The 14233-nt window shown below is 38.2% G+C and overlaps 1 long non-coding RNA gene across 1 annotated transcript; it reads left to right on the forward strand.

The window, feature by feature from the left end:
* Nucleotides 1-6935: 6935 nt before the first annotated feature.
* LOC140622218 (uncharacterized) lies at nt 6936-12413 on the forward strand. Its single transcript, XR_012021965.1, has 3 exons — nt 6936-6989; nt 10577-10670; nt 12073-12413. It is a non-coding gene; the product is annotated as an uncharacterized lncRNA (long non-coding RNA).
* Nucleotides 12414-14233: the final 1820 nt, after the last annotated feature.

Genomic DNA, 14233 nt, shown 5'->3' on the forward strand with positions numbered 1-14233 from the left:
ACATTGCTGCCGCTATTGCGTGCTCTGACTTCTGTGAAGCTCTTAATGTTGGAAGGAGTGGTTTCATATAAGGGAGGGCAGTTTGGGAGGTCCTGGGATGTTGGGGGCCTTTGAAAGACCATCAGAGGGCACAAAAAAGGGAAAGAATCATAGCCGACCTCGGCCAGTCTCACTGTCTAACGAGGGCAACCTCAGCTCCTTAAATGAGAGAAATTCAGAGATAGATTGTCTTGGCATGGGAAGGAGCTTTAGAGGTTGACAGATCTAAGACTCACTCAGAGTTCCCACTCTGTTTTGTGGGGTCTGGCCTTCTTCTTCTCTCCCACCACACAGGGCACCTTCCCCAGCTGGCACTCTGCTGGCATCTGGCAGCCAACAGCTTGCACACCAAACACTATGGAACAACCATGTATTGTGGGATAGGAGGTGGGAAACATCCACTTCCTGCCTTTTGTTCTTCCATCATGTGCCCTTAAATAAGTCTCTTCACTGCTCTGAGCCTCAGTTTCCTCCTCTGTACACTAGAACATCCTCGAGACATTGTAAAGCACTTAGTACTGCCCAGTGGAGACTTTAGTGCTCCATGAGAGGCAAACCACAAGGTTGTCATCATTGAGCATCTATGAGGTAATGGACATGAGGGCCATAGAGGAGGGAATGCTTGCATCCTCAAATCACAAGCCTGTGCAGTTACTGACAAGTCAAGCGCTTTCTTCCCCACCAGGTAATATAGATGTGTTTTAGGCTGTGGTTCTCTGGAACCTGCCTTTTGTTTCTTAACCTACTCTTCTTGCTGCTGCTCTAAATTCCAGTTTCATTTATTAGAATTTACTACCTCATTGATTGTCTTTAATTTTGTATCTCCAGCCTTTTCTTTGCCTTGATCTTTATAAGTCCTGTATAGAACAGATGGTCTTCAGTTTATACATTGTCCACCGCTGAACATTCCATATATCTATCTGGACAGGAGCTGGCCTAGCCTCCCTCCTCAAAACACTGGTGACCCCACTTAGCTTGTATTCGTCCCTCAATGATCTGTGCAGCCCAAAACTGATTTCACAATATCATGTACACACATACAGACACATGCATGCATGCACACACATACATGTACACACTAGGTATCTCAGCATACACCCTAGTTACTCTCCCATTAGATCCACCGGTGAGAATTGTCTCACCATTCCCTTCCCAGATTTTTCTCACCCCTTCACACTTTGGGAGGGCTACTGCTAATTTCTTCAATCCCTTTGGCCAAGACCCCATCTCTTATCCCAGCTGTCATTCCCAAAGCCTAGTGTTGTGGTTCACAGTAGTTTCAATTACTATTAAAGTGTTTGAAAAAAAAAGTGTTTGATAATATGCTCATATTAAGAATGAAAAGGAGTTTTATGGAAGACTTTGTTACTATTTTTCAAGTGGAATATATTTACAATAATCCTTCCTAACATTCACTGACTGCTTGCCTGTACCAAACACTGGTGAAAGCTAACTCACCTCACCTCATTTTCCAGTCATCAACTCTATGAGGTAGACACTTTTATTATCATCACTTCATTCCACTTCTAGAATTGTTCTGGAAGGAATAATTTTGGCTATCTTCAAAAAGAATGTATACAAAAAATTATCACAGCATAGTTCGAATTAAATATATCCAATTTGGTGGAGTATTACACATCTATCAAGTTTTAAAGGAATATTTAGTAATGTGGAAAAGGTAATTGACTATTAAGCAAGAAGGACGCCTGGGTGGCTCAGCAGTTGAGCCTCTGCCTTTGGCTCAGGGCATGATCCCAGAGTCCAGGGATCAAGTCCCACATCAGGCTCCCCTTGGGGAGTCTGCTTCTCCCTCTGCCTATGTCTCTGCCTCTGTGTGTGTGTGTGTGTTTATCTCTCATGAATACATAAATAGAATGTTTAAAAAAATAATATTAAGCAAGAAGCAAAATGCAAAGTATTACATGCGACACAAGCCCAATATTACCCACGAATGCATAGACAAGGAAAAAAAAAAAAAAAACGGAAAAAAGGAAAAGAAGAAATAGAACAAAGCCCCAATAGTGAATGTCTCTGATTAGGATAATTCTTTGCTTTATTCATTTGTCTGTATCATCTATTATTCTATAATAAACATGCTTTAATATTATAATCAGAAAAAAATATATTAAACATGTTTTTTGCTACAGCATTATTTCTTTAGGTTCTTCTTAACCTCTGCTACAGCCTAAGTTTCTTGCTCCCAGTGGGAGCTTCAGAAGGTCATTCTCTTTGAAGGCATCCGCAAGCTAGAAGTGAGTATTATTTCCAAGGATATGGAGTTGGAAATGTAATGCAAGTTTATCCCAGTTGTATAGAAAATACTGAAATAAAGAAGCTGTGCACCTCACTTGGTGGCAGGAAATGAATCCTCATTAAGGATGCACCAAACTCTCTCAACTGCCCAAGAAATGGAAATTTAGCTCCCATGCCGTAAGCCTTCTCTTTTCTGCTAGGATGTTTATTTCTTCCAGAATTTTTCATCTCTGTAATGTCCCTTGTTTCTTTTCTCCCCTCCAGTCCCTGCCTCTTCCAAACCTGATTAGCCCTGGTCCTGTTCACAGCCTGCCCAGGGTCCTCTAGACAGACCCCCCCACACACACTTCCTCTGATCAAGTGAGCCCAGCTGGACAAGGCAGCCTGCCTGAGATCCAAGGTCCATAGTGGTGTCCTCTGTATTTGGGAGCACCAGAAGCACCATCACTCACTTTGACTACCAAAGAGCTTTGGCAAACAGTTGATTCTACTACAAAAGCTCCTTCTTTCTCTGAGGGGAAAAGTAAAATTAATGGCAAAATTGTTCATCCAATTGCATGCAATAATGGAGACTCCTCCTTGCTTTAGCCATGTTTTTCTGAACATACTGAAAGGAATATGGGTTTACAGTCACCCCAAATCCGGATGTGAGACCAGACTCTACAACCAAATGGGGGAGCCTATGCAAGGCTGTCAAGACGGCTCATCTATAATACAAGCCTTATAACTTTACAGTGCTGTTAGAAGAATAAAAGTACGTAAAATGTGTGCATGAGAGACCATAAACCTAGCACTCAGATCTTTGTTTCCAATATCATTTTCCAGTAAAAATATCCAGGGATCCTTGGGAAAATCGCTGATTCCAGGACTAGAGCAACAAATACATAAGATGAGCCTGAAACCCCTTATAGTGCCAAAACATAAAGGGCTTAGAAACAAAACAAAACAATGGTGAGGATATATCTATAAGGAATTGGAGCAACTAAAGATCTCCCAGTGGCCAAAGCTAAAACAATCTGAGTGACAAAATTTAAAAATTGGATATGGATTATAACCCAAAGTATAATATAGATATCCGTGAGTCCACACTGATGTAAATAAAGGATAGAGTAAATAAATAAATCAAGGAGAAGAGATACATCTTCTATACAGAAGAATCCAAATAATTCATGTTGATACTATCCCCTACCTCCGGGAGGGTTCCATTGCTCTCCACTCATGTGTGAGCTGCACACAGTGACGACTTCCTTCCAAAGAGTGCAGTATGGAAAGAAGGAAAAAAAGAGTAACTTTGTGGTGGAGAAACCTGACCAGCCTCAGCCAGGTGATGGAGGTCAATATCCACAATAATAAATCATGTTGGTAGTATGTGCCCTTTGCAGGATGAGATGAGAATGGCATTTGCCTCTGTAATGTCCCCCCCAAAAAAACTCATAATTCGGGTCTAATGATGAAAAAAAACATTAGACAAAACCCAATAGAGGGACAAAATATTCCACAAAATATCTGCCCAGTACTCTTCAAAACTGTCAAGGTCATCAAAAACAAGGAGAGTTCAATAAGCTGTCACAGCCAAGAGGAGCCTAAGGAGTTATGAAAACTAAATGTGACATGGTTTCCTGGAACAAATGAGGAACATTAGGTTAAAACTAAGAAAATCTGAATAAATTATACACTGTACTTAATAGCACTATGTCAATATTGGGCCATTAGTTGTGGTAAATATAAAACACTAAAGCAGGATGTTAACAACAGGGGAAACTGGGTTTGGAGCATATGAGAGGGCTGTATTATTTTCACAATTTTTCTGTAAATTGAAAACTATTTTAAAATTAAAAGTTCAGTCTTTAAAAAGCAGTGTGAATACAAAGTGTTTATTATGGTAATTGGGAACTGCCTGGTCCAAATTTACAGCATCCCTGCCTTTGTTTATTGTCTTGTTAAAGTAACTGAAGCCACCTTGATGGCAATCTCAGGATTTTGATCTGGATTATGTTATAAACTGGCTTGGGCTTCACAAAACAAAAACCCCGCCTTGGTTTAGTGAGATAACTCTGCCCTCTAGTGGCTTCATATTTTATATACGTTTAGTGGCAAAGGACAGTCTGCATGTGCCAGTCACTTTTGGTGTTTCAAAGTCCAGACAAGAGCCACAATATACTCAGGGCCCTTCTGCTGGAACAATACCCCACTTTACCTTCCCGAGGGGTCTCTGAGGAGAGACACATTTAAGGGAGGGAACTGGCTGGTGAGAATGTAAAATGCACACTTAGGCTGGTGTGCAGTTTAACAATGTGAACCTGAAGACAAAAATGTTTATGCTTCTCTCCCAGTAATTCACTCTTGGAAATTGTTCCCAGGGAATAATACAAATTATAGAAAAATATTTAAAACACCAAAAAATGTCATATATAATAATGAAAACTCTGAAAAAAAAAGAGTTTTTAACAATCAGGGAATTGTGGAGGAAAAGAAGGAAGGAAGTGGAAAAAAGGAAAATTGCATCTATATCTAGGACTATTGTGCAGTCAATAAAGGCATTCCTAAGAATATTAATGACATAGTTAAACTGTTCATGATACAATGTTTAGTAAAATTTACCAACAGGGTGATCAAAACTTCGGGGAATAATATAGATAACCATATATACACATACACAAATAAACAATGATACATAGTTCTCGGGTCACAGCATGCAGAAAATGTAACTATTTTTTCTATGACTCAACTTGATTTTGTCTTAATTCCTCATTTTTCCTGATGGGAGAAAAAATTCAATCACCCCAGGTATTCCTCAGCACTCTGTATTTAAATAATCATTGAAGGATTTACCCCCTTCCTTCCTCTTTCCATTAGATTGACACCAGTGTTCACTGGATTTTGGTGTCACAGGGTGAGGAAAGGCGGGTCCTTCCCCATCCTCTGTCCTCTGTTGGCACAGGTGAGCCATCACTTGTCTTTGTTTATCTGGTAATTTGCCGATGCTAGGCTTGCCTCCACTGGGACGCTTGTGGCTTCATCGTGTTATCTCTGCTTTCTCTATACCTTTGGAGCAAAGAAAACCCAAGGGCACTTTCCCAAGCCTCCCGGGCCACAGGCAGTGTGGAGTGTGGTCTCCTGCAGATTTGCCTGGATTTGCCCATTTCTTCTCCACTACTGCTGCAACATGCTAACATTAAGGACTTCTGTGTCATCATTACTACCCTCCTCAGATTTCCTCAGGAATCAAGATATGGTTCTCTGCTTCAGGTCCCAGCTTCATCTCTCTAGGACTTCTGTGATGCCACAAAGTATGGGAACGTCCCTGAGACTGACACTAGCACCAAACCACCCAAGCATACCTTCCAACTCTCCTTCCTCAGCTATGGCATTTCTATCAAATCCATGGCAGGAAAATTGGCTCTTGCTTCACTCATATTTCCAAAGTCTATTATGTATAAAAATAAAATTAAGTTTTTGTCCCCTAAGGCAAATTTGGAGACTGAGAAATCCTTTTTCTCTAAGTAATATCTCTCCCAGGAATGTCAAGTCTATTTAGAAAACATAAATGCTGATAACTGTCTCCTTCCTTTCTCTTCACATTCCTGTTGTAACTTTACTCTGAGTACACACAGAAAAGGTTTGTTGGTGATTGAACAAAGGAGGAAAGATGGGAGTGGAAAGGAATGAATATATATACTCACATCATTTTTACATGCATATATAAGTATACATGTTCATATAAAGAATAGAGAAATCAATGAAAGGTTTCAGTGGCTATCTATGCATCTTTTTTTGTAATTTTCCATATTTTCTGAATTTCTAGAAGAAACATATTCTATGCCATCAGAAAAATGAAATTATATATAAAAAGGGAAGTAAACAAGGTATGGCTTCCAGCACCACCACCACCACAGTGAAGGAGAGGGATTAGGGGATCTAAGCCTTCCATTGGCCACAGCCAAAGCTCTCCTCTCCTCAGTCTCTGGGTTACTTGATCTTTAACCCCACTGATCACTGTCCTTGAGATCCACTTGTTCCCCAGCTTTCAGAGCACCAAGCTGTCTTAGCTTTTTTTTTTTTTTTTTTTCTAGTTCTCTGATGCATCAAAAACCTAGACCTCAAACCTGAGTCTGATGCTATAGTGGAAGGAAACTTTTGGAAGTCCTAGGAGGGAAAGAGAGTAATTTGCATGAAGGAGTAATGTCAACATTTGTGATCAGAGGATGTACAGTGGTAAAATAAAGATACTATATGTTGACTTGAATCTGACAGGCTCTGTGACTACTTTGACTCATATGGCAAAAGTGACATCAAAGTCTCAAGACTCATGAGACTGATGGCCCTTCCTGCTACATAAAACCCTTCCTCTAGGATCTGTAAGCCGCCATGTAAAACATGAATTAGCCCAAGAATACCCTGCTGGAGGATGCCAAGCTAACTGTGTATATGCTGTTTGAAGAGAGATACGGTACAATGGTTGCTGTTTTAAGCCAGCAACTGTTTGGTCAGTTGTTATGCTGCGACATAATTTGAGCAGCTTCCTTCCTATAAAAGGGAGTTAATACTACAGTAGCTACATAGAGGGAGCTTGTAGTGAGAATTGTAACAAGATTCTATTTTAATTATTTTCAAAATAGGTTCCAGAATTACTATGGGAGATGGGCGTTTTGTTGTTGTTTAGAAAAATCCCTTGATCTGCCAATTGGGAGTGGAAGGTAAGACCCTAAGGGTATGAGTTGGCACAAAGAAGTAAAATGATATAACTAAACCACTATGAATTGAAAATGGACAGAAATTTGGAAGTAGGGAAGAACAGAGAATAGAGAAGGTAGAGAGAAAAGGAAAGACAGCCAAAGAGGGACAAGCAACGTGGCCAGAGGCTAGAGCCCAAGGCACCAAAACGACCAAGAGAATTTTTTAAGAACATGGGTATATAACAAATTTGATTTGATTGGATATTCAGGATGAAAATCTCTCAATTTCTCCAGAACTTCCATCAAATTTGCTACCAATATAGATACCTTTTGTGACTTAAAAAAATAAAAGATGGACATTAAGAAAAATGTTTGAGTATCACACCTATATTGACTTGGTGACAACAGGGACAACAGGTGTCAGTTCCTGTACTGAAGTAATTTAGGATAGTGGTTCCCCACTAGGAGTGATTTTGCCCCCCACCCCCAGGCAACATCTAGAAACGTCTGGAGACACTTTCAATTGTCATAACTGGGACAGGGCAGCCACTACCATTGAGTGGGCAGAAGCCAGGAGTGCTGCCAAAATTCCTCCAATGTGCAAGACAACCACCCACAATAAAGTGGGTAAAATGTCAAGGTTGAGAAATCCTGATTTAGAGGGAGCAAATGATCTGAGTCAGATGTGTCCACGAGAGCCTAAATCTCTGGCAAAATTTGTAGAAATCTTGGAGAAGACATTGGACTTTCTTACAATCCATTGAATGTAGTTTGAATCAGTCTTATTTAAATCATCAGGGCAGCGTGGTTCTAGTTAATATCTGGGTTATGGCATCAAATTTAATGAATTAATCAGTTATGGTTCTTACTTGGAAGTAACAGAAACAGCCTCTGGGAAAGGTGAGCAAAAAAGGAATGTATTAATAGTGGGCAGTTAGAGAATTGTTAGAAGGGCTGAAGAAAGGGGTCTGGAGACCATACAGAAAAGAACAATCCATAGAAACAAACTCCAGAATGGGTCCGTGAAGATTTCAGCTGCCAGGGACACTGCAGGAACGAAGGAAGGATATAATAGCCATCAGATAGAATGGACACTTGAAAAGAGGACAGGAGAGGAGCTCCAGGTTGGTGAACATGTGGAGAAGGGGGCAGTGTCTGCCTGGAGAGGATATGAAAGCTTGCACCCTTTTCCCACACCTCACCCTCTGCATATCTTCACCTGGCTGTTGATTCATATTTTTTATCACATCCTTTAACACACTGGTAAATGTCTGTTGGTCGATCAAGATGCCGTGGTGGAGGCTTGGCAGATCTTAAAGGTTTTAGTAAGGCACTGGATGTGATAGACCCAGGGCCCCTTCCCAAGGTCGTTCTTTGTGGAAGTTGAAGACCACCACCCTGATGCCTCATATTGGAAGAGCCAGATGATAGGGGATGAAAATTTTGGTTGAAAGCATCCTGGTTTCTCCCAATGGCCTTCTCATTCCTAATGAAGTACTACTGAAATGATCATATGTGGGTTGACAATTCAGTGGTATGAAACATGGCTGATTAAATAGGGGAAAAATATTTTTAAAAAATAATAAGAAAAGAAAAGGAAACATGACAAAAGAATTTCATTTTATAAGCATGTAAATGTTTTTCAGTCTTAACATGGAAAATCTAAATTCAGCCACTTACACTTAAAAGTTAAGGATATTGTAATTATCCTCCTAACTAGGCTCTCTGCTTATAGCTTCCCACCTTTAACCAACCCTTCTCCCGCTGGTAGATTAACCTCCATAGAACACCATTTGGATCATGGTGCTTCCTTGCAAAGCAAGGTCCTTTTGCCAAAAGAAAAATATCCAAACATTATTGGATATCTTCTAACCACTCTGTGATTTGTTTGGAACCTACTTTGCAGTCTTCTCTGCCGTTACTCTTCCAGGGAAATGTTTTGCACTATGAGCCCTAGATATACCAAACACATCCAAATGACTATGTGACCTTGAGAAAATTCATATATTTCTCTGAACTCATAAAAATATAAAATGGAAATCATATTGTCTGTACTGCTCATGGCAGTACTGATAACCTTAAACCCTGTGTCTTGATGAAACTGGAGGGTGAGCACTAGAGCAGTCTTTCTCATGCCTTTTTGTTGATGCAGTAGGACTACCAAATCCAACCCTTGCTCAATAAATCTCTAAGCTGCAGCCTAACTTACAGAAAGCTGTAGCTCACAATAACCTTTTCTTCCAGTGCTCTTAAAACAACCAGGCCTTATTAACAGACGCATGGAATGTCCTAAAAGTCGAGAATACTTCAATCTCTTTAAGTCTTTCTTTGTAGACTATATATTTTAATGGGTTAAGAATCAGTCTCAGACTGCAAACTCAGATGTGCAATAAATATTGCATTTATTTACATCAACTGAATTTTAACTCTGAGCCCTTGTTTAGTTGATTTCTAAAAAATTCAACAGTTGTAAATATAGTGGTTCTCCTGATATGGAGAGTAAAATAAAATCAGGTTACTCTACCATTATGGAGAATAAAATAAAAGTAGGTTTCATGGTGTTTTAGACATTGATGGACAGGGGTACAAAGTAATCTGAAGCTCTAAGTTCAATAGAAATGTAGAGAGCAAACATAACCAGAAGACAATATTCTATTCTTGGAGAATAATAACACTATCACTGGAGAATACTGACAATATTACTGTTGTTGTTGTTGTTATAGCTGATGCTCATAATGGCAGAGCTAGGCAGTCTGAGCACCTTTCATTCCCAGCTTTACTCATGGTTAAGTTGGCCATATGACTACTAGGTTCTGGCCAATAAAATGTGGACAGAAGTGATCTGTACACACACACACACACACACACACACAATATCATATTACTCAGACACCAAAAAGAATGACATCTTGTCATTTGTGAAAACATAAATGGACCTAGAGGGTATCATGCTAAGTGAAATAAGTCAAACAGAGAAAAAAAATACCATGTGATTTCAGTTATTTATGGAATCTAAAAAACAAAACATATGAACAAACAAATCAGAAACAGACCCATAAATACAGAAACAAACTGATGTCTGCCAGAGAGAGGGAGTTATGGGGTGGTGGGTAAAATGGGTAAAGGATAGTGGGAGGTAAAAACTTCCAGTTATGGAATGAATAAGTCAGAGAGACGAAAGGCACAACATAGGGAATATAGCCAATGGGACTGTAATGATTTTATGATGACAAATGGTAGCTACACTTGTGCTGAGCATAGCATAACATATGAGGTGTCAAATCAATATGTTGAATACCTAAAACTAATGTAGCATTGTGTGTCAACGAGTGTCTATTGTTTTTTTATCTAGTATTACAGTTTTAGTTTTTTACTTGGATTATGTAGTCATATTATAGACTTAGTTGAATTTATAGCGATTTTTACAGAAAGCTGTAGCTCACAATAACCTTTTCTAATAGGTTTTCTAATTAGCTCACCTACTTTGTATTACATTACATTTTTAATTTTTATTTTCATTTTTTGGGTCAATACATTTTATATTATTCCATTTTGCCCCTTTGATAACTTGTCATAGACTTCTTTACTGACTGTTCTCATTTCTTCAGTGCGGATCTCTGACAACATACTGAGGCATTACCTTCAGTTCTGGATTCCATAGATTGAAGAGAAAAAGTAGCAGACTTTCCAAGTTCTAAAAAGGTGAGCAATAGATAGTTTAGGCTTAAAAATCAATGACTGAATAGAATAAATAAAGAAGGAGGGCTGAATCAGGTAATTCTTTAAGGGATCCATGAGATACATGGTTTTATAATAGAAGGGACTGCATTTACAACAACAGAACACCATCAATGGTGTTTACTACAGTTGATTCCTTTTAATTTGTATTCTGGTCTTGATCCATATAGCCAATTGCTATTGTAAATTGTCATCAGATTACCTGGAGTATCTCATATTCAATGTATCCTCCCTTCCTCACTGTGCCAGCTCCCTTCTCTGTACTCTTCTCTCACATAACAGCACCATCATCCACCCAGTGGCTAAGCCAAGAACATGGACATCATCTCTGACTTCTCTCTCTCTCTCACTCATTTTCATCACCAAGTTTGACTGCCTCTATATCTTATCTTAAAGGTTCCTCACATCCATTCACATCTCTCCATCTTTACTTTCTCACTGACTACCTCTTCTCTATTGCTTAACCACAGAACAATGCGTTAAGTGGAGCAGTAACTCAATTTATTGAATGAATGAGTGTTCACTATTGGCAGAAACAAACATTTTAAGATAAACAATGAATACGTTCTTGCTATATTGATTAGTCTCTTTTCAGATTCTAAAGAGGTGCCTACAAGGGATTGGGTGGGTGGAAGGTGAGGCCAGAATCAGCAAGGTGGAATAAAAGAGCACTGTAAAGGATATAAGTTTTTAAGTATCTGGGTCCTACTTTAGCCTAATATGAAGAGAGATGCTTCTCTCCTATTAGGAAACAGAACATGCAAAAGAAATTTAAAAAAAAAAAAAGGAAACAGAACATGCTGTCTCTGAGGTCATAATAACCAAAGCAAGTAAAACTTTGAAAGCCAATTTGCAATTCCCAAGTGTATTGGCTATCCAGAATTTTCAGTGGACTTGGTGGATCAGAGTAATGCAAAAAATCGGGACCTTCTCAGCCTCAGGATTTTATAGCATCTATAAAACATGTTTTACAGTTTTGCCCCAATTTTATGCTGTTAAGCTAAATATCTGATATCATATGGCACTTTAAACACAATGATTTATGGTAAGTCAGCAACTGAATCTGTAATAAAAAGTCCAAAGTATAGGTTTTAAAAGTAATCTACTGTATTTATTATTGACATAAGCAGTTACCTGTAGTCCTTTTGAACATCATCTTAGATTTAACTCATGTATTAAAGATATTATGTTTCCTACCCAACAAGGTCATCACCAAGGTGAAAACTATATATGGTTGGAAATGAAAAAGATCAAATGTGTAATGATAAATATTTAAAAAATAAGTGACATACAGGATTTCATCTTTCTATATTTCTGATTAATAATCATATTCTGTTTATCTTTCATACCCACCTCCTTCCCCCAGATCCGAACTCTGGCAACCACTAATTTTTTCTTCATCTCTGTGATTTTGTTATTTCAAGAATACTGCATACATGGAATAATACAGTCTATAACCTTTTGATACTGACTTTTAAAAAAATTCAACATAATTCCTGTGAGTTCTGTTTAATCTTATGTGGATTGTCTCATGTTTATTTCACTAGCATGGTTATAACTAGGGTGGCATAATTCAATTAATTTAAGAACTACTTCAATATATACCAAACTAAGAGCATCTAAATAGAAAGTAATTTCACAAAAAGGAACATTATTTATAATTGAGTCCATATTAATGAGTGAGAGATGCTTATTTTTAGGTAGTGTTAGAGCAAGTCTGGACAAAAATGCATCTAGTTCATCTAAAGGATGATTGGCAGCATAATCAAAAAGCATCCAATTTCCCTAATGCTAATTCAAGAGCTGTTTTAATTACACATTTGGAAAAATTTGGAAAATATTCCACTATCATTTTACCTTTGTAGAACGTATGTTATTTAGATTGTAAGCATTTATTGAGTTAGTTCTTCCCATGTGACACAGTAAGCTAAAAAGTCATGAAAAAAAACAAAACTTGCACGGGCTTTATAATAGTACATATTTGTATTGCCATATTTGAATATTGTTCTTTTTTTTTTTGAATATTGTTCTTAAGATACAGTATGTGAGCTTATTTTTGTTTTCACACAAACTTTGATAAAGCCCCTTTCTTTTCAAATAACCCAACAAAGGGAGGTCTACAGTTTGGGATACGTTTATGTCAAGAACTGTTTGCCAGGCCATGTCATGAGGTCCCCAATACCACCCTAGTTTCAATTATTCTCTAGGAGGATCCACAGGACTCAGTGTGTTAGAGTGATGGCTTTATTACAGAGAAAGGATACACAGCACAATCAACAAAGGAAAAAGGTGCATTGGGTAAAGTCTAGAGGAAAACAGGCACAGGCTTCTAAAAGCCCTCTCCCAGTATAGTCACACAGGACACTCTGAATTCCCCCAACATTGAGTTGTGACACTACATGTATAATGTTGCCAACCAGGGAACTCCATTTGAGGGTTATTACCTGGAAATTTTCTTGAGGGCTTATTACATAGACCTCTTTATCTAGCATATATCCACATTCCAGACTCCTAGAAGGAAAGCAGATACTCAGCATAAACTACATTATTTGCACAGTTTGGACAGTGAGCCACGTTTATCAGCTAATGGGTGGGAACTCTCCTGAAATCTAAGTTCCCAGATACCAGGCAAGGGCCAACCTTGCAAGTAGATGTTCTCAAGGATAGCAGCTATGTTAATTCTTTTCTGTACATAGGCCCATTTAATGTACTACTTATCATTCTGATCTCCCTCTCTCTGACTACTGTGTTTTAGAACACAGGTGGGTAAGAGACAAAGGTTATCTGTTGATTCTCAGCTAAATAATATAGCAGAGACAATGAACATGAAGATGGCTAAGCAGACATGCCCCTTTCTCCTAGCATGGAAAAAAAAAAAAAAAACAAGAAAGCAAGCCAACAACAAGAACCAACACCTGAGAAATGGATTCACATTCACTAAGTCTATATTGTGAGTTGAGATACTGATAATGATACATGAAGTATCCAATTATATAGACATTTTATTTCATTTTAAAATCTCTTTCTAAAAAAAAATAAAAATAAAAATAAAATCTCTTTCTTTAAAAATTCTTATATGTATGTGTTCATTACTATAAGATACTAGTACTCTGTACATATGTACATTTTGAAACTAAATAAATATGTATATATTTGGGATGTGTGTGCAAACTGATTTACTAATAGGGATTTACCACCCCTGCCTTTGGGTCATAAGATTTTAGTACTGGAAGGAATCATATAGATTTAGTTAAATTTCCTCTTTTATATTACAGCACTGTTCACAGTAGCCAAGATATGGAAACAACCTAAATATCTGCTGACAGATGAATGTATAGGAAAATGCAGTAAATAGTATACAATGGGATATTATTCAGCCTTAAAAAAAAAAAAGAAGAAGAAGAAGAAAATCCTGCCATTTGTAACTACGTGGATGAGCCTGGAGGACACTATGCTAAGTGAAATAAGCTAGATACAGGAAGACATATACCACATGGTATCACTTATATGTGGAATTAAGAAAAAGT

This window comes from Canis lupus, chromosome 31 (genome assembly GCF_048164855.1).
Source record: "Canis lupus baileyi chromosome 31, mCanLup2.hap1, whole genome shotgun sequence".
Taxonomy (NCBI): Eukaryota; Metazoa; Chordata; class Mammalia; order Carnivora; family Canidae; genus Canis; species Canis lupus.